Source organism: Primulina tabacum, chromosome 9 (genome assembly GCF_025594145.1).
Source record: "Primulina tabacum isolate GXHZ01 chromosome 9, ASM2559414v2, whole genome shotgun sequence".
Taxonomy (NCBI): Eukaryota; Viridiplantae; Streptophyta; class Magnoliopsida; order Lamiales; family Gesneriaceae; genus Primulina; species Primulina tabacum.
In genome coordinates this window covers 18,037,218-18,060,414 of record NC_134558.1, presented here as the reverse complement: position 1 = coordinate 18,060,414, position 23,197 = coordinate 18,037,218, and positions in this window count along the sequence as shown.

Genomic DNA, 23,197 nt, shown 5'->3' with positions numbered 1-23,197 from the left:
CAAAAATTCGAACAGTCACCAACATAAAAAAATGACACCACTTCATTTAAGTTTCTTTACGTGCATTTCACTCTTAGAGCAAATCAAACACACAGAGCTTTTCTTCCTTGCAGATATCCAAATTTTCAGCAATGGCAAGTCAAGTTCCCGCATAAATTCTTATTGCAATGGCTATTGATTTTGACTCAGTCCTATCTATCAAGGAGGAAGCTGTCAAGAATGTCTTTCTTAAGTTTGAAGCCGCTGGACTCAAGCAATTTCAGGGATTATCATCTCAAGAAATTTATCCCAAGGAGATTCAAGATCTTTATGCTAATAGCTTCGTTTCTGCTAGTAAAAAGATCACAACAACCTTGAACAGTCAGTTGCTGATCATTGAAGAAGATTCCTTCAGCAATATCTTCCAACTGCCTTCTGATGGCTTGGCTCACTTTTCTGAAGTGAAGACTTCTGATGTTGAAGAGATGCAGACGCTTCTATCTGCTGATGGACGGAAAATCAAAGTTTCCGATCCAAAGAAAAAACTGAAGCCAGAGATTCAGTTACTGAATGATATTGTGGCCAATGGTTTACTCACCAATGCAGGCTCGTTTGCTGCCCTTACTTTTGAACATTTTAAAGTAATGACTTCTATCATGGCTGGACGTAGACTGAATTGATCAGCTATCACTTTCAATATCCTCAAGAACATGCTTCAGTCCTCCAAACAGTCCAAAGGTTTTGCTGTGCCACTCAGCTACCTTCTGAATAACAAAGGTTTGGTGGATGATTCTTCTGAGAAGTCATCCAAATTCAATGTCTTCACTGCCAAGAATGTTCAGCAACCAAAAACCAAGCTGGACATGTCCTTGATTGCCTCTACTTTCTTAGTGTCTAATGATACCCATAATTCAGATATTATATAGCCTAAGAACGCAACACTTTTTAGCCAAAATTCACACTTCTTGAATTTGGAATATAGTTCCTTTTCTCGCAGTGTCTGCAAGTTGAGACGCAGATGTTTTCGATGGTCTTACTCACTTGGTGTGTAGTGACCCGGGCTCTGACTCAATTATCTTTGGGATTAAGTAGATCTTTGCTAGAAAATGGGTCATAAAAAAAATTTTCTTTTAAACATTATAAACTATTGTATATAATCATACACATGTGATAACTCAATTTATTTCATTAAAAGTAAGTACAAGTCTTGTTCCATTTCATTTATATAAACTAGTGTTGGTAACAAACTACATATCACATGTAGAACATCTAGTTGTCTTCTACGCCCGAAATCACCACGCTATCCAATCTCAGTCATGCTCTCCTTGACCCTGATCCTATCCCTGTTCCCCTGTTGTCATGCACACATACAGACACAACAACAGCCGGATACTCCGGTGAGAACAAATCCCAGTAAAACACAATGTATCATGCATATCATGCAAGCATATATAAGATATAAAGCATAAATCAAGAACATGTATCTAATCTAGAACATAGATCAAAAGAATGCTATACGTCAAATCTTGAACTTCAAATCTTTGACTCGACTTGAATCTAAGTATAGGGATCCCGTTGTGAATAAGACGTAACAATCTCCCACCTACTCTCCCAATCGTGGTGGCTGTATGTCTTATTCCCGGACTTCGGTCCTCTCTATATCGAATATCTACAATAGGAGTCGATCTTCTCCTACGTATATCGACATCACCGAACATCCGGTATCTTGACATATCTGCCAACGACTCAACTATCTCAGGTGCATTGCTACAACTCTATAGACAAAGCATAAGCATATCAAATTTTAAACAATCTAGTATGTGATTTTGGGAAACTCAATTAAGATCTAATTTGAGTTGTGTCTTCCCGAATCAACATTGAATTATACCTTTCTTGTCGTAGTCTCGGTTTGAATAAGTCGAAGTCTTGAAATCTCGATATCAAATCTGTCAGTACAAATCTGAAATGACATATACATGATGTACCATATCAACCTCTAACTCCAAGGAATACACATACGGATCAATATTCAATCTCGGTACATTTCGACGGCATAACGGCGTAATATTGCGATACCGGTCAACTCAAACATCAATGCTCAATAACAATAACTCATAATCCTCAACAAACATCAATCCACAAGCTCAAAATTTGTATAATCTCATTCATATATGTTGAAAATTCAATGAAAATTGCATAGGTTATCCGTTCTTCGATCCGGTTGCTAATATATGTATCTCGTAATCTCAAGAACATATTTTAGAGTTCAAATCATAACTCCTCCCATACATAAAGTTCGAAACATGCTGAAACGGAATAAAACTTACATTCTTTCGTGGCCGGTGATGAGAGAAGCAAGAATCTAAACTCGGATCGAAAATCGGGCGGTTGGATTCTTCACAATCATATGTCTAAGATGGGATGAAGTTTGGAGGAATTCACTGAACTTGCTCTCGGTTCTTGCTGCTGAGAATGAAGAATGAAGAGGTGTTTAACACATCATATTGCATGGCAAGGACAAGTGTCTTCTTCTTTAGTTTGCACGCCCGCGCATATGCGCGACTACCACCGGCGCATATACGCGAGACCTACTGTCTCGGAACATTGGCATTTCAGCCCCTCGCGCATATGCGCGCCTCATCTCGCGCATATGCGCGTGCTCTTCTGGACTCCGCGCGCCTGTGCGCATTCATCTTCCTCGCATGTGCGCTGTCTCGCGCATATGCGCGCTCTTCTCCGCGCATGTGCGCCATTTGTTCTGTCCTCCACTTTAAAAATTCATATTCTTCCATGGCTTTTACTCCACTTCATCAATTCATGCATTAATAAGTTTTGATCACCAACTTTAATTTTCTGGCATTACAATTCTCCCCCTCTAAGACATGATTTCGTCCTCGAAATCGTAGGTAATCTATTATATGAGATAATCACTATTGAACAATATAACATAAGTCAAATAGGAACTTACATTACTGAAACAACTCTGGAAACTTCTGTCTCATATCTGATTCAGTATCCCAAGTAGCTTTTTCGATGCCATGACGAATCCATTGGATTTTCACCAGTGGAATAGTCTTCGTTCTGAGTTGTTTGTCCTTCCGGTCAATAATCTGAATCGGTTGCTCAAAATAACTCAAAGTTTCATCGAGTTCGGTTTCGTCAGGCTGAAGGATATGAGAAGTATCTGGCAGATATTTCCGTAGCATCAACACATGAAAGACGTCATGTATCCCAGACAGCGAAGGAGGAAGAGCAAGTCGATATGCACGATCACCAATCTTCTCAAGAATCTCGTACGGACCGATGTATCTAGGAGACAATTTGCCACGTTTGCCAAACCTGACAATGCCTCTGAAAGGAGAAATCTTCAAAAATACTCTGTCTCCTTGTTCAAATACTAACGGTCGACGACGTACATTCGCATACTTGGCTTGTCTATCCTGCGCCGTCTTCATTCTTTTCTGGATCAGTTTTACTTTCTCAGTCATTTCACGAATCTTATCAGGCCCAAGTTCTGGTACTTCAGATATATCATCCCAATACAGAGGAGATCTGCACTTCTTGCCATATAATGCTTCAAACGGTGCCATCTCGATGCTCGTCTGATAGCTGTTGTTGTACGAGAATTCACAAAGTGGTAGTGAATTTTGCCAACTAGTGCCAAAATCTAGCACTACAGCTCTCAGCATATCCTCTAATATCTGGATAGTCCGCTCTGACTGTCCATCGGTCTGAGGATGATATGCAGTACTCAGGTGCAACGTCGTACCTAACGCCTGCTCTAAACTGTGCCAGAAATGTGAAGTGAATCGGGGATCACGATCTGATACGATAGATTTCTGCACACCATGCAATCTGACCACCTCTCTGACATATATCTCTGCCATATTATCGTGTCGGTACGTCATTCTGTATGGAATAAAGCATGCTATTTTGGTCAATCTGTCAATTACGACCCAAATCGCATCACAGCCCCGGGATGATCGTGGTAACTTCGTAACAAAATCCATGGAAATGTGATCCCATTTTCATTCGGGAATAGATAAGCTCTGAAGTAATCCTCCAGGTTTCTTCCTCTCAGCCTTCACCTGTTGGCAATTCAGGCACTTAGATACAAACTCTGCAATGTCTGATTTCATTTGTTTCCACCAAAACTGTATCTTCAGATCGTTGTACATCTTTCTGCCACCAGGATGAATACTGAACCGACTACAGTGTGCTTCTAATAAAATCTGTTGTTTCAAACCTGAAACATCTGGCACTACAAGACGGTTATTTACATACAAAACATGATCATGTACCTGATACTCTGACTGATGTCCGGTTCTGACCATCTCAATCGACTTCTGAACATTCTGATCATTTTTCTGTGCTTCTTTAATGCGAACAATTAAATCTGGTTCCATTTGAATCGTAGCAAGTCGCAATGGTCTACTATCTGTATCAAATGCTAATCCAGACAAACAGCAATCTTCAATCAAAATTCGAAACACCTATCGTCGATAAGGATAGAGCACATACCTTTCGACTCAAGGCATCGGCTGCTGCATTAGACTTCCCTGGATAGTACTTGATTTCACAATCGAAATCCTTCAACAAATCGATCCATCTACGCTGTCTCATATTCAATTCTGACTGCGAAAATAGGTATTTCAAGCTCTTGTGATCCGAGTAAATTTCTAATTTCTCGCCGTAGAGATAATGTCGCCATATCTTCAGTGCAAATACAATGGCCGCCAATTCAAGAACATGAATTGGGTAACGAATCTCGTGTGGCTTCAACTGTCTCGAGGCATATGCAATCACATGTCCTCGCTGCATAAGAATACATCCTAGCCCTCTGTGAGATGCATCACAATATACAACGAAATCACCAGTCTCTTAAGGGATAGTCAACACTGGAGCACTGGTTAACCTTTTCTTCAACTCCAGGAAGCTAGACTCACAAGCCTCTGACCAAATAAACAGAGCATTTTTCTGAGTTAGTTGCGTAATCGGCTTTGCGATACTGGAAAAATCTCTGATAAATCGTCGGTAATAGCCTGCTAGACCCATGAAGCTGCGTATCTCTGGCACTGATGTCGGTCTAGGCCAACTGATAACAGCCTCGACCTTACTAGGGTCAACAGAAATACCCTCTCCCGATACGATATGCCCCAGAAACACAACTTGCTTCAGCCAGAACTCACACTTCGACAGTTTGGCGTACAATTTTTCTGCTCTCAAATTTCTCAACACTGTCCTCAAATGATTAGTATGATCAGTCCTATTCTTTGAATATATCAGAATGTCATCAATGAATATAATCACAAAATCGTCAACGTACTTCTGGAAGATACGGTTCATCAGGCCCATAAATACAGATGGAGCATTCGTTAAACCAAATGGCATGAAAATAAATTCATAATGTCCATACCTGGTTCTAAATGCTATCTTCGGTATATCAGAATCTAGGACCCTCAGCTGGTGATACCCAGATCTTAGATCGATCTTGCAATATACAGAAGAACCCTGCAACTGATCAAATAAATCGTCGATACGAGGCAATGGGTATTTGTTCTTTACCGTCGCTTTATTCAGTTGTCGATAATCGATGCAAAGTCTCATCGAACCATCATTCTTCCGGACAAACAGTACCGGAGCACCCCAAGGAGACACACTCGGTCTAATGTAACCCTTGGCCAATAATTCTTCAACCTGTTCTTTCAATTCTTTTAATTCAATAGGTGCCATTCTATAGGGAGCTCGAGATATAGGAACGGTACCTGGTATGAGATCAATGCTGAAATCTACCTCTCGAACTGGAGGTAACCATGGAATCTCGTCTGGGAATACATCGGCAAACTCACATACCACTGGTAGGTCTGCCAAGGACGGGCACGATTTCAGTAGATCTACTGAATACACAAGGAATCCCTCTGCTCTTTTGTGCAACAATCGACTCATAGACAACACAGATATCAAGGGAATCCGAGCTCTGGAACCCTTACCGTAGAATTTCCACTCATCAGTCATCTCTGATCTGAATCTGACAATCTTCTGGAAATAATCTACAGTGGCTCTGTACTTGGTTAACATATCAATCCCAACAATACAATCAAAATCAGACAACCCAAGCACAACACAGTCTAACTCAATATCATTACCCTCAAACTGTAGCATGCAATGTCTAACCGATGTCACTGATATCAAACCACTCCCCAAAGGTGAAGAAATAGACACTACGGTAGATAATGACTCGACAGGAAAAGCATGCATTAACGCAAAGCGCTCAGAAATGAAGGTATGAGATGCACCCGTATCTATCAATACATAACCATGATAACCGCAAAGAAAACAGTTACCTGCTATCACATCGTCTGGTGCATCATGGGCCTGCTCTTCTGTCAGTCCAAATACTCGAGCCTGCTGTCTGGGAGGTTGGCTCACAGTCTGGCTCCCTCCTGGCCTCGACTGGGACTGTGCAGGTGGCGGCTGGAAGGAATGGACAGATGATGCTTGCCTCTCAGGCTGAGATACTGATGCAGATGATCCTGCACCCTGAGATCGTTGTGACCCTCTTTGTGGACAGACTCTGGCGAAATGTCCCTGCTGTTTGCAGATATTGCATCGCCCAACCACTCCCTGACACTGATCTGTAGGATGTCTGCCTCCACAAGTACTGCAATACACTCCTGTATAATTTGAACTCTGGCCAGGACCCCTCTGTCGTCACCCACCTGAGCTTGATGAACTACTACCCGACTTCTTCAATTGTCTTCCTCGGGCTTTCAGTTGATCTTTCTTGCCACTGCTACTACCGCCACACTCGAATCTAGGAGAAGGTTGAAATGAGGGCTGTGGTGATCTTGGAATCGGAGCAGCATACGAAAGTCCTCGTTGCTTAATCAGTCCCGCTTCCGCTCCCTTGGCTCGGTTCAAGGCATCTGCAAAGTTGTTCGGTCTGCCGGTATTCACTAGGGTAACGATATCAGAATTCAAGCCATTGATAAACTGATCTGCGATGGCCTCGTCATTCTCTGCAACGTGAGGAGCAAATCGGAGCAATGTCGAAAACTTTGCCACATATTCTTCGATGTTCAGCTGTCCCTGTCTCAGATTGGCAAACTCGGCACCTTTATCTTTTCGGTATGACACCGGAAAGAAGCGTTGATAGAACTCTGCTTTAAAGACTTTACAAGTGATCTCTGTGCCACGATGCTCCAATGCTCTCTTTGTGGCAAACTACCAATTCTTTGCTACTTCAAGCAGTTGATGGCCAATTAACTTTACTCGTCGCTCATCGGTATAATCAAGGGACTCAAATAACATCTCGATGTCATCTAACCAGCTTTCGCACTCAATAGCGCTCTAAATACCTTTCAGTGTCGGCGGTTTAAATGATTGAAACCGTTTCAGTAGTGTCTCCATCGGTGTTGCAGTAACATCCATCGGATCGTTAGAAGTACTGCCCTGTTCTGGTACCGAACGCATAGGCACTGCTGCTCTTCGAGGAGGCATATCTGATTATCAAACGGATTAGTACACAATCTATACAATCTGTCTCAGTCCTCCTCTGATCATATACCTCTGATCCAGAATCATGTCTGATTCATTTTATTCTTAATACATGTCGCAATCAATCAGATAAACAAGTAAACATGTATTACTACAAGAAACATGCTTTCATATATAACATATGTAAATCAACATACAATCAATAGCATGCTAGCATCATCAAAGCAAGGAAGACGACTCGATCTACCCCGCTCCTTCACTTCTATTCCAGTCTACAGAACATACTGCTCTGATACCACCTGTTGTGGGGACCCGGGCTCTGACTCAATTATCTTTGGGATTAAGTGGATCTTTGCTAGAAAATGGGTCATAAAAAATTTCTTTTAAACATTATAAACTATTGTATATAATCATACACATATGATAAATCTATTTATTTCATTAACATTAAGTAAATGTCTTTGTTCCATTTCATTTATACAAACTAGTGTTGGTAACAAACTACATATCACATGTAGAACATCTAGTCTTCTACGCCCGAAATCACTACGCTATCCAATCTCAGTCACGCTCTCCTTGACCCTGATCCTATCCCTGTTCCACCTGTTGTCATGCACACATACAGACACAACAACAGCCGGATACTCCGGTGAGAACAAATCCCAGTAAAACACAATGTATCATGCATATCATGCAAGCATATATAAGATATAAAGCATAAATCAAGAACATGTATATAATCTAGAACATAGATCAAAAGAATGTTATACGTCAAATCTTGAACTTCAAATATTTGACTCGACTCCAATCTAAGTCTAGGGTTCCCGTTGTGAATAAGACGTAACAATCTCCCACCTACTCTCCCAATCGTGGTGGCGGTACGTCTTATTCCCGGACTTCGGTCCTCTCTATATCGAATATCTAAAATAGGAGTCGATCTTCTCCTACGTATATCGACATCACCGAACATCCGGTATCTTGGCATATCTGCCAACGACTCACCTATCTCAGGTGCATTGCTACAACTCTATAGACAAAGCATAACAATATCAAATTATAAACAATCTAGTATGTGATTTTGGGAAACTCAATTAAGATCTAATTTGAGTTGTGTCTTCCCGAATCAACATTGAATTATACCTTTCTTGTCGTAGTCTCGGTTTGAACAAGTCGAAGTCTTGAAATCTCGATATCAAATCTGTCAGTACAAATCTGAAATGACATATACATAATGTACCATATCAACCTCTAACTCCAAGGAATACACATACGGATCAATATTAAATCTCGGTACATTTCGACGGCATAACGGCGTAATCTCGCGATACCGGTCAACTCAAACATCAATGCTCAATAACAATAACTCATAATCCTCAACAAACATCAATCCACAAGCTCAAAATTTGTATAATCTCATTCATATATGGTTAAAATTCAATGACAATTGCATAGGTTATCCGTTCTTCGATCCGGTTGCTAATATACGTATCTCGTAATCTCAAGAACATATTTTAGAGTTCAAATCATAATTCCTCCCATACATAAAGTTCGAAACATGCTGAAACGGAATAAAACTTACATTCTTTCGTGGCCGGTGATGAGAGAAGCAAGAATCTAAACTCGGATCGAAAATCGGGCGGTTGGATTCTTCACAATCATATGTCTAAGATGGGATGAAGTTTGGAGGAATTCTCTGAACTTGCTCTCGGTTCTTGCTGCTGAGAATGAAGAATGAAGAGGTGTTTAACACATCATATTGCATGGCAAGGACAAGTGTCTTCTTCTTTAGTTTGCACGTCCCGCGCATATGCGCGACTACCACCGGCGCATATGCGCGAGACCTACTGTCTCGGAACATTGGCATGTCAGTCCCTCACGCATATGCGCGCCTCATCCCGTGGATATGCGCGTGCTCTTCTGGACTCCGCGCGCTTGTGCGCGTTCATCTTCCGCGCATGTGCGCTGTCTCGCGCATATGTGCGCTCTTCTCCGCGCATGTGCGCCATTTGTTCTGTCCTCCACATTAAAAATTCATATTCTTCCATGGCTTTTACTCCACTTCATCAATTCATGCATTAATAAGTTTTGATCACCAACTTAAATTTTTGGGCATTACATGGTGAGTACACAAGGATATCATCTATGAAAACTACCACAAACTTATCAAGGTCTGGCTTGAATACTCGGTTCATAAGGTCCATGAAGGTTGCAGGAGCATTTGTTAGATCAAAAGGCATTACCGTGAATTCTTAGTGTCCATATCTTGTCCTAAAAGCCGTTTTAGGGATATCCTCTGCTTTGACTTTCAGCTGATGGTAACTTGATCTTAGATGGAGTTTTAAGAATACTTTGGCTTCTTTTAGCTGATAAAAAAAGTCATATATTCTTGGGAGCGTATATTTATTCTTTATTGTGATTTTGTTTAACTCTCTATAATCAATGCATAGCCTCATGCTTCCGTCCTTTTTCTTTACAAACAAGACTGGGGCTCCGCACGGGGATGCACTCAGTCGGATTTGTTTCTTATCCAACAACTCTTGAAGTTTCTCCTTTAATTACTTTAATTCAGCTAGAGCCATTCGGTATGGTACCTTTGAAATTGGTGCAGCACCAGGGACCAAATTAATTTCAAATTCCACTTCTCTATCTGGTATCGTACTGGGTAAATCCTTAGGAAAGACATCTGGAAATTCTTGGACAACTGGAATATCTTCCAAATTTGGGGCATCTTCTTCTCTAACTTCATTGATCATTGCCAGATAAACTTCTTCACCCCCTTATATGGCCTTCTAGGCTTGTGAGGAAGATAGAAGAGATTTTCGTTCTTTGGACTTGCCATGATATGCGATTTCCTTTTGATTGAGAGTGTGGATTTTGATATTTTTCTTTTGGCAGTCTACCATGGCATGGTGTTTTATCTAACAAGTCCATTCCAAGAATGATATCGAACTTAATCATATTGAGTTGAATCAATTTTGCCTCAAAGTTTTGTTTACTGGTGCTAATTTTACAGTTCCAATATACCTTATGGGTTTCAATTGTTTTACTTGCAGGTTTTACAACTCTTAATGGTTCACTAAGAGTTTCATGCTCAAGTTTTAACTTTCTAGCAAATCTTCTAGACAAAAATGAGGGCGTAGCACCACAATCTAAAAAGGCACAAGCAGGAATTTCATTGAGTAAAACCGTACCTGCTACCACATCGTTGGTGTTATTAGCTTCTTCCTGGGTTATAGCATATACTCGAGCGTTAGGCTTGTTTTCATTTGGTTTGCTGGGTCTGGTACTTTTATCCATGTTCTCAGGACAATCTTTAATTTGATGTCCTACTTTTCCACACTTGAAACAAGCACCCGTCTTCCTATAACATTCCCCGATGTGATTCTACTGACAAGTAGCGCACCACTTCCCTTCTTTGTTGCCAGCATTCCTAAAGGTTCCTTTTGAGAGGCCGCTTGATTGGTTTTGCCTCTTGAATTTGGGACCACCTTGAGCAGACTCACCGAAGAAGGGCCTCTTGTTTTTTTCTCTTCTTCACGATGCTTGATATCCGTTTCTACGCTCATCGTCGCGCCCATTAAATCTGCGAAATTTGTTGGTCGGAATACAACCAAAGCAGATTGAATTTGGCTGCTTAGCCATTTCTAGAAACGGTGCAGTTTTAAGGTCTCATCTGACATGATGGTTGGAACATAGGTTCTCAGATCATTGAACATTGATGTGTATTCCATCACTGTCATGTCCGATGTTTGTTTGAAACTTTCAAACTCGCTCAACTTTTGCAGACAAAACTCTGCTGGGTAATAATGCTTCAAAAATTCTCTCCTGAATGTTTGCCATGTGATCTGCTCCATCTCAGCCAAAGATGGTGACACTGTTGCCCACCACTTGAGTTCTCGATCTTCTAGAAACGGTGTCACAACTTCCACTCAAGTCCTTAGGTATTTTAAACATATGCAGTTGAGTTTCGACATTCTTGAGCCAATTATGACTGAATTCTGGATCAGGGTTGCCATCAAAAGTTGGGACACGGTTCTTTCGGAGGGATTCGTAATGATACTTGATTCCTTGCGGTTGTGGTTCTGGTGGCGGCTGGATGGCGTTGGCAATTCGGTTTACCATTCCTTGCAGTGTGGCGGCTACTATGGTGGCTATTGCCATCATGTCCTCTCGGCTGAGATTCACCCTTGTGACGGTGGATTTTCATTTTCATTTTTATTGACTCCACGGGGATTACGATTGTTTCTGGGTGGTCTGCCCGCCATTTCCCATAAGCATATATTTTAATTAATTTGTTTTGAAATTCATACAATCATTATTTTAATATCAAAATGATTACCCTAATTGACCTAAATACAATCGATGCTTATCCTAGGAATCATTATACTAGTCTATCACTTCACCATCCCCTACAGCTTCATCATTTTCTTCTTCCATAGGGTTCTGTTCTTGGTTTTCTATGAGTTCGTCCATGAGCTCTTCCATATTGATCATATCATTCTGTAGTTGATCAATGTGGTTTTACAACAGTGTGTTGTGGTCATCGAGGTTATTTACTTGTTCTTGAAGCTCTTGTATTGTTGATTGGTTTACTGCCTCATTGAGTTCATGCTCTTCTATCTTTACGTGGAGTTGGTAAATAACCTTGTTAAGCTTGTTTTCTCGATCCTTTACTGCCAAAAACCTTCCTTGAATTGCTTCCAACTTTTCTTTTGTGCTATCGTGTTGACGTTCCGATTCTAGGTGATAAGCAACATAGCGTCTAACGTCATCGCGCAGTCTTTTCTCTTCTTCTCTATCCTGATGAAGGTTCTCCATCATGCATACGTTATTTCCGTCTTGTTTATAATTATCCTCTCGAGTTTGTCATTTTTATCTTTCAATATTTTAATTTCTGCTTCCTTTTCCTGGAGCTGTTTTTGGAGTTCGGTTACAACGCTTTGAGGATCCATGTTTGTTTCCTATAAAGATTAAAAGAAAATAAATTTTATTGATAGGTTCATAAACTTCTTCATAAATCTTGTAGATGCGACAATTTAAGAATAATAATAAAGTCTTTATTTCGAAATAATTTATTACACTTAATACTTTTCTAATCATAATCATAATATCAGACTAGCCTAGTCTATCATGTATCCATCGTCGCTGTCACTCTCATCGTTGACCACTTCCATCGGTGCTTCCTCTTCCTCTTCCATATTCTCTACCACCAAATACAAATAATTATTCTGGGCTTGAAGCCTATCCATGGCGCTATGAATTTTTGTGATGTACCGTTCTTATTTGTTTTTTGAACCCTTCTTGACGCCGTCGAGCCCGAGTACCACAGTCTCTTTCTGTCTCCATTCTCTCTAGCAATTCCTTGTTCAGTGTAGCTAGGAGCTTGATACGGGCTGACTCAGTAGGTATCTGAAGAAGTTGGCTCTCAGCCAAGTCCATATGATGAGTGAGTCGATGCACGTCTGTCTCAAGTATGTTTCTGACCTCGATAGGTTACTCTTTCTCTCGTTTCTCTCTAGCAAGTTCCGCCTTCAAAGTTGCAATTTCCCTACATTGATTATCTATTGTGATTTGACACATACGAAGGGCAGCTTGAGCACGAGTCTGTGGAGCAGCCATTTCCTAGAATAAAACGAGGTGAAATATCAGAAAAATATAAAGGATAGAAAGGCACAAAATGGAAACAAAGTTGTGGAATTTTTGATACTAAGAATTTTCAGAATGATTTGAGAAGTTTAGCTTTGAATTTGAAAGGAGATTTTGAGATGATGACATAAGATATGAATGATACGACGGTTGAGTTTACTACAGGTAGGAATGCACTAGGCTTTTGCCAAAATTTGACTTCGTCAAATTTTGTCTATCAAAATCCCAGCGGAATTATGAACTTGGCGGCTCTTATACCACTTAAATATCACGCCCCGAGACCGAAGCATCGATGACATCCGACGTTTTTTATCAATTTTAATGTAAACAATTAAGCCTCGTAGCAAATAGCCAAAACCAGTTTTTTCATAAATAAATATTGTCTTTACAATGACAACAAAATAAAAATTACATCAAAATTGCGGAAGCGAAACAAATACAAAGAAAATACAAAATTTGATCCTAGATCTCTTGATTCGTTCACCAGCCTCAGAAGGCGTCTTGCTCTTCATCATTCACTTGTTCCTCAGTCTTATCTGGGAAGAGATGTAAGAGGTGAGTGTTTTAGGAAACACTCAGCAAGTCGGGGCTTACCGATTTCCAAAGATACATATAGAGCTAATTTTAAAGCATCTTTTAACATACTTTCGAAACTCATAATTTGATTTAACATAATAGAACCGAATTTGAAATGTGAGACAAAGATTATCAGACAATTCAGAGCATATCAGAACAAACACAATACTATTACTCATCTCATTTTCAATGGTCAAATTGTCCTCAATATGTTAGTCCTCTAAGGGGTGAGGCCAGAACACAGTTATATACCCACCGATGGGGGCCAGAACACAGTTTTATACCCATTTATGGGGACCAGACACAATTACAATTATCGTTCCATTTCAAATCGATTTGTAACAGTGTATTAAATTAATTCAGATTTATCAAATAGAACTTATAAGAATTTTGAACGAACACAGCGGAGTCAAAGAATCTCGTAATCATAACATTCATCAATCGGAATTTTAAATTATGTGAACACTGATTTTCGAAAATAAGGACACACATACAAGCATGTCATATTATTTTTATCAAAGTTTAATATACAAGAAAAATACGTAACAAAAACCCACTTACAGTTCTCGAAGTTACGGTTCGAAACGTACAAAACTTGGTTGTACGAAACTTGCTGATCTTGGGCCAAGTGATGACTGAACCTGGACACGATCTTCACAACAGTGTGGACAGCAAATCACAGCACTGAAAAGCCAGAACACTTCTCCTTCTTTCTACTTGTTTGCGTCGGCCGAGAGGTTGAATTTGGAGAGGGAGGGAACCGAATTTTTTGTAGCTTTTTGGTGTAATTATTCAGCATATTGAGGGGTATTTATAGGTGATATTTTGCCTTTTCATTAACCCCCATTGTCGAATTCTTGAAGCCCAAGAATGGATGTCTATGTATTCAAGGATATTCCAAACATCAAAGGTCACCTTGGTTTACTAAATGGTCCATTCCTACAATAAATTGGTCCAAGCCTCCTAGCTATTCCCTTAGCTCCCTTTCTTCTCTTTCTTGGTTAACTTAATGGTCATCTCCTGCATAATAAGTTTGTCTAAACCTTTAGCTACTTTAGCTCCTTCCTTGGTTAACTCAATGGTCATATCTTGCATAATAAGTTTGTCCAAACCTTTAGCTCCTTATCTTGGTTAACTAAATGGTCATAAATATGTCCGATCCTTTAGCTCTTCTCCTAGCTCCATTTCTTGGTTCTTTTAGGACAAAAGAAAATGAGCTTCCTTGAGCTGAAATACTTAGTTCATGAGCTGTGGTTTTATTCCTCGGATGATGACTCTTCTATTGTTGCGTTTTCTTATAGTATAGATCCCTTTCTTAGCTAGTCTTCGAGCTTTAAAGTTACTTTCTCGAGCAATGTTAGCTGAAAAATTTAAGTTTATAGTTGAGTTTTTTAAATAAACTTAAAGTTTTGAACTTCATTTTAAGTTTTATTACTTTCATGTTTTGCTTCGAAATTCTGGATTCTTACAACTCAAGAAAACCAAAGATTTGGCTCAGAAAATGACAATCAAGAGGGAACTAATTGTCAGCAAAATTGAATAGGAGAAGAGTCCATTTCCGAAAATTTTAAAGAAGCCAAGGTCCCAAAAGACCAAACCATTTGCTGCTGTGACAAGTGTCACAACTGAAAAATTGAAGCAAACTGGAACTGAAAAGCCTATCAGTGCCATACCAATCAAGACAGTTCCAGTTGCATAATCAACTGAAAGTCAGTTACAGCCTCCAACTGTTCAATCTAAGAAAATTATCAACGAATCTGGTGATAAACAAAAACAATTGGGAGTGAAGGCACCACTAATCATTATCACCGGACCAACTACACTACCTTTTTCCAGACCCAAGGGAGTGGTGATAAGTGAAAAGGTGGATTCAACAATGTCAAGACTGAGTATTTTTCATGACCCGAAAGGTAAGGGAAAGATGATTGAAGAGCCCAGACCGACCAACTCGATTCAGACTCATATCGACTTAATTTGGAAATAGGTAAATGAGTTTTATGAATCGAAGTTGAAAACATACAATGAATGGGTAAGATTTAGGACCGAAGTGTTTTCCAAGCGATTAAAAAAGACATCAATTTTGAATAAATTCATCGCCTTGGAAACTATAGTTCTAAAGGTAGTCAAAGCTGCCACAATTGCTCAAGCATTAGAGAGGAGAACTCGCTTCTTTGATCTGATGCGTGCCAAAAATCTAGCACAAGTCATCGCTCAGCTACGCAAGAACTAAGATCCTACGAGTCCAACTACCTTCAATGAAAAAGAAGTTTATGACCAGTTGGACATGGATCTCATATCACTGCAGATGAAGATCAAAATTTTGGAAATGGGACAAGAATTGGTGATTCCAGCTACTTCTCAAAGTCCATCTTCCGAGGAGCAGGCTGAACCTTCAAAACATCAGCAAGAGCCATCCCAAGAAGCAGTTGCTGAGCAGTCTGAGCAAGCAACTGACCCTTCTTCCAAGGATGCTCTGCCTACATCTACTGCTCTTACATCTTCTCTGGTAGGTCTTCAACTTTATACCGATGCTGAGTTATCACTGGCAAATGTCGATGAAGTAAAACAATCAGTTGCCTTTGATATCCAGCTGAATGTTCTAACTGAAGAATCAGTTATAGACGGGAGCAAAACTGAACAACCAGCCTCTAAGGCTATTTTACAAGAAATTTAAGAACTAGTTTAGTCGCTTGCCACGACTGAACATGTAATTCAAGCTGAAATTGAAGTGGCTTAGTTGTACTTAGAACCAACTGAAGAAGCACCAACTGAAGAGCCGACTGAAGTATCAGCTGATAAACCAACTGAAGAGCTTACAAGCTCAACTGCTGTTCAGATTTCTACTCCTCCAGAACTTCAACATGAAGTATTTGATGAAATTGTTCCAGAAATGGTTAAGGTTTTGACTGAATCAACAAATAGGGCCTTAGTAATCTTTAATGAATAAGACAAGGAGCAAGAACCAGAATCATCTGAAGCTCTGTCTCCTTAGATACCAATGGCTACCGATTCCATGATAGAAGACATTCAGTCCAACCTTCTCCATTTGATTTAATCTTTTTCTGATATCAGGTCAACCCAATTACTACACACTTTGAAGATTGATTCTATGAAGGAGAATACAATGAAGAATCTACACCAGGTTACAAAGGATATCACTTCTTTATTTCTCTAACTAGATCAATTAAATAAAGACCGAGTAACGATTCAAGCACATTTACAGACTCAAGACATGTTCAAAAATCGCATTGAATTTTTGGAAACAGTAGTGACAAAGAGAACGGATCTGATGCAAGAACAAATAATGAATGAAATATCTAATGTCACTTCGGAAGTCTGTGCGTTATCCATAAAGGTTGATGAGTTTTAAAAAAAAGGGGAAAAGGAAGAACAACAGAAGCTATCTAAGAAGAGACCTAGTCAACCAACTGATCAAGGACCAGCTGATAAAAGAGCAAAGAAATGAGAAAGTACAGATCAGTTGGAAGACGACATTTTTTTTCAGTTGAGAGTTTTGGCAGATTTCTCAGTCAGTTATTCTTTTAATTCTTTTACGGATCTGTACACTAAAAGAAGATTATTTTATTCAGAAATTCTTCATTCTTTCATTCTTTGAACGAATCTGTACATTGAAAGAGTTATCGATAAAAGATTATTTTATCTACGAAGAAGTTCAGTTTGATCAGTTCGTAAATTCTAAGTTTTTTCAAACACCTAAAAGGGGGAATTGTTGGAAACTTAATTTCGGATTTTGAAAAATTGAGCTTGAAAAGATTGAACAACTGATCAAGAAGACTGGAGGTAACTGAATGGAAGATTCGTAAACTGATAGTTGCTCGAACTAAAGATTAATGCTTATATAATTCAAGGCAACTGAACTGAGCAGAGTTAACTGAACTGTGCTGCCAACTGAACGATCAGTTGAGACTGATCAGTTACACTACAATCAGTTGAGAATGATCAGTTAATCCTATCGGCTAAAGAAGTCAAATGATCAGCTTTACACATCATAAGTTAAGGAACGTAGCTATCAGCCGACAATTATACAAAAGCAAACTGTAACGCATAGTGGGAACGCCGCATTTTAGAAAAGCTACAGTATACGATTGTGTGAAGAATGCTGACATGGCTATACAACGGATATAAAAATTTAAAATTCATTCATTGTTACCGTTGGAAGCAAAGGCTATAAATAGCCGAGAAGATTAGCTGAAGCAGAATAATCACATTACAAAGTTGCACAAGTTATCAAGCAACATAGTGCGCATATTCTTTCAAGTTTAAAAGCTCTCAAAAGCTCACGCTTAGTATATATATTCATAGCTTTCAGGCTATACTTTGAGCTTAAAGCGCAAACACTCATTGTTGTATTATTCGATTTTTTAGAGATCAATTGTGCTAAGAAGTTACACATTAGTTGAGTATTGATAAATTGTATTGATACTAAGAGTTTCAATCTTGGCACTGTTAAGTCCAAACTGAAGTGGGTTTGTACAAATCTTTTTATAAATCAAAGTCTTTTAGTGAATAACCTATCTTCGAGATAGAAGGGGTGACGTAGGAGTTACTGAAATCTCTGAACATCCACAAATCTTGTGTTATTTCTTATCAGTTATATTCTATATGTCTTTCAGTTATTTCCGCACTTTCATTAAGTTAACTGATTGACATTGACAACAAGATTCTTGAATTTAGTTTATTATTAAACCCATTCATCCATCGAAAAGTTGTGAAAATTGTCAAGTATTTATTCAACCCCCATTCTAAACATTTGTTCACTTCCAACCGATCCTAACACCTTCTATTCCACTCTTAACCGAACCGAACAAGCCTCGAACCACCACATCTAGCTCTCCCCTCGACCCATCTAATCCGAGCTAACTGCCCCATGCACACAGCGCGGTGCACATACTCGCATATAGAAACCGAGACCCAACCGATCCAACCCATCATCAACACGATTGATCGGCTTCGTGGTTAGTTTTAGTGGTGTTTGATATGTCCTAGGCCATGCCGAAGACCCACCAGGGTCTGGTCCAAGATTTGGATCGGCCCTTGCACCGTCAGCTCTGTCCCATCTGCCGATCAACCTACAACCGAGCCATACCTCCAAGAAAAGCGACCAACCCTCTCAACAACTCGCACCCTAACCTACTCCAGCACTTATTTCCCCTAATCCTCGACGTATTCAGCCCCCTAGCAACACCAACCGGCAGCCCCTTACAGAACAACACAAAAAAACTTGAGTTAAGCATAAATCCATATATTTCATGACAACCGAAGTTAAAAAAATGATTATTATGCAAGAGCAATGCATTATATAAAAAAACCAAAAAGCTCTGGCTTTCCTCCTAGGGGCCTTGTTTGAGGCTTGAAAACATACTTTTTGCCATTCTCAGAATGATGGTGATTCCACACCGGGCTCAATAAAGATCCTATCCGCAAGGACCATGATTGAGAATTGTTTGTAGTGAAAGATGGGAAAGAAGAATAGGATCGATAGCCACTCAATCTTATGGATCCAGTTCAATCCTTTAATAGTCGAAACTAGCTCGTAAACAAGTGTCTTGCAAACCTTTCCTAGTTAGAGTTCCTTACCTTTGCTGGCTTGAATAGGAGAAAATGGGCGTGAATAATGTTTACCATTCTATTATTCACGTGCCATAAGGACTGAAGCTTTGGAATTCTTGACTCATAACAACATAATACAACATGAATGATGTGAAAATAAAGATACAAGGCGTTCCTTGATGTGTAGATGCTCAAAGACTCGAAGAAACGTGTGTCGGACAAGTACCGGAGGAGCGGGGATGAAGCTTGCTTGAATGAATATGGAGGATTTTTGAAATTGCTGATGGTGGCTGCTTAAAACGTGGGTTACTGCTGAAGGGATGAGGCAAGGGGCGGCTAATTAGTATAATTAGGGTCAGGGTTGATTAGATGATAGGTTTAGGTTTAAAATAAATTTTTAATAGGCCCTAATTTAAGTAAACAAGGTGATTAAAATGGTTTTAGGTCCATTAAGCAATAACACAAACCCGCCAAGCCCAAAATCATTTCCGAAAAATAATTCATTTAGGTACATTTTTTGAAAATGTTGCCCGAACTTCAGAAAGTCATCTAAATCGACAAAATTTGCGTACCGGGTGGTTTAAAATACGGCCCAGCGAGCAAAATACCAAAACGAGGCCCATTTTCAAAAATTATGCCTTAAAACATTTCAAATTAAATAATTAAAATTAATCCTTCACTAAAAATATTTTTCCTGATAATCCCCGGTCTCAATTTCTCGTTCGAGCGTGAAATGCAACTTAAAACTCTAATACATTAAACTTAATAAAAATCATGAAATAAACCTTACCCAAGCCATAATCATGCATTAAATGCGTAAAAATCAATAAATGCATATTTTAAAATAAAACTCTAAATTGCATGCATTCAGGTTACGTAGATCGAATTTCTTGGACCTTACATAGCTTGTCATCAAGCTTCGATCCACGCCTTGCCTCACTACCAGCTGACCAAGGACCATCCCAAGCCCTGACACTGACCACCCATGAACTAAACCAGCACCTAGAGCGAGCCATGCATGGCTGCTCTTCCCTTTTTACCCGATCTAGCCGATATTTACAACACCCGACCCAAATGATCGGCCCCTTCACCTATACCTTATTCGATCTGATCTACCCTTAGAGAATTCGATCTTGACGTTCCACAACCATTAAAATTCATGATCTTGCAGCCCCTTACACGCACAAGGAAAAACGTGAGCATTGTGACATAGTTTATGCATGTTTTCGTTTCAAAAATCGTGTAAAACCAATGCAAGATGATATATCTGACATTTCTCATGCATAAACATAAAAATAAACATATAATGATGTGAATGATGAGAAAAACGAGGTATAGGGCGTGCCTTTGCGTATTTACGCTTGAAAATAACGATATAATAGCGTAGAACGGACACCGGAGGGACTGGGAAGTGTTCTTTTGAAAAAACTGAGAGAAACGCCAAGGATAATGGCTGCTGAACTTTTGAAAATGCTGCTGGAAACCTAAGAGAGGGGTGGCCGAAATTTTGGAGTAGGAGGGAGATTAGGGTTTGAAGGTAAGTTAGATATAATATAATTAGTATACTGGGCCCTTAATTAAAAATAATGAGATTGTGAAGGATTTTAGGCCCATTATATAATAAACTAGTCCCATTAAGCTCAAAAACACTACCATAAAATATTCCATCTAGGTATGTTTTCGAAAATATTGGCCGAACCCTCAAAAGTCATCTGATTTACTAAAAATTGCCTACATGTTTAAAGTACGACTCAATGGGTAAAAAAACCTTAACAAGGCCCATTTTCGAAAATCACCCTTATTTACACCGAACATTAAATAATTATTCAATAAAAACATTTTTCTTTAATTGTCTCCGGTCTCCGTTCCTCGTTCGAGCGTGAAATACTACTAAAGCCATCATGAAATTTTAAAGAACCGAGAATTAAACATACATATTCATGTCAAAATCATGCATTTAGTGCATTAAAAATAAATTAATTAAATTACATAAGAAATTTGGTAATTTGCATGAATGTGGTTAACGTGGACCTTCAAATTTTTAGGACGTTACAGACCGTCTGTCTGGGGATGAAATGTTGTGCTGAATAGTAGCTTGGTCCCCAAGGCTGCATGAAAACTCTTCCAGAATGATAAAGTAAATCATGTATCTCTGTCTGACACTACGGAAACTAGAATTCCATGCAGTCTGACTATCTCTCGGATATACAAATCCGCATACTATGTCATTGATAAATTCGTCTTCACTGGTAGGAAATGCGCTGACTTAGTAAGACGGTCCACTATTACCCAAATAGTATTGCATCCTTTTACCGTCTTTGGTAAACCTACCACAAAGTCCATCGTAATATTATCTTATTTCCACTCAGGGGATGTGGAGTGGTCGGAGCATTCCTAGTTTTTGATACTCCGCCTTCACTTGTTGACATGTCAAGCATTCAGATACGAAGCGCATAATATCTCATTTCATACTCGCCACTAATATAAAAGTTGCAAGTCCTTGTACATCTTTGTACTTCCGGGGTGTATAGAATAAGGGGTACTATGGGCTTCTGTCATAATTTCAACTCTAAGTGAATCTCCACCTCTCTCTGGTGGAACGCCAGAAACATCGTCAGGAAACACATCCAGAAAGTCCTTGAAAACTTCCACATCTTCTATCGATCGACTGCCATTGTCGGGTATGGATATAACACTGGTAAGATGTGGGGACCCGGACGCTAACTCATTCTTTTCAATCATCATTAGGATTAATTGGGAACAATTAAATAATCTGGGTCGTAAAATTTTTTTTAAATGTTGAACACCTTATAAACAAGTGTACAAATTTCTATAATAAGTAGGTCCCATCTCATTCGAATACAAGATCAAGTTTAATATCTACAACCTGATCAAAAGTACAAATCTTGTACAAAAAAAATCATAACAAACTAAGGTTCAACCACTACATATCAAGTGATAAAAATCAACTCTACTTCTGGGTCCGGACCTCCATTATAATCTCAATCTCTCATCCTCTTCTCGACCTTGATCCTGTCTCACCTGTTGTCATGCACACATACAAACACAACAACAGCCGGATAACTCCGGTGAGAAATATATTCCCAGTATAAACAACGTAGACATGCATTTCATATAATATATATAAAAGCAGAGAACAGTTATCAATAGCATGTATCATAATATGAAAAACATGAATCGATATAAAACTGTAAATCAAATTCTTTGACTCTTAATCTTGACTCGACTCTTATTAGGGATCCCGGTTCGAATAAGAACGCAACAGTCTCCCACCTACTCTTCCCAGTTAGATGGTTGTACGTTCTTATTTCCATACTTTGGCCTTCTATATCGAATCTCTACAATAGGAGTCGATCTACTCCTAAGCAACATCGATATAAACCAAATGTCCAGTGACTTGGCATTTCTGCCAAAGACTATAACTCATGCTTTGCTATAAATCAATAGACTAAGCATATCAATCTTATGAATTGCAAACATCAAAGAAATTACAATAAAGTATGTGGTTTTGAGAAACTCAAGCTATTTCTTACTCGAGTCGTATCTTCCCGGTTTAACATTGATTTATGCCTTTCTTTTCGTAGATCAATCTGATTCTGCTCAGTCTTCGAAGCTTTCAATACCAACTCTGGAATGACATTATTGAGGAGTACAATATCAATATACAACTCAAGGCAATACTGTATATGATCAGAATTCAATCTAATTCTGTTTCGACGGCATAACAGCACAACCTCGAGATATCCAGCAACTCAAATATCAATAGATGCCAATCAAAACTCATAATCAATTGATAACACAAATCCAATACCAAATCTGTATATTCTCAATCAAATCAAATCTGGAAAATGATAACAATTTCATACGGTATCCGTTCTTCTATCCGATTTCGATTATACAATTATAA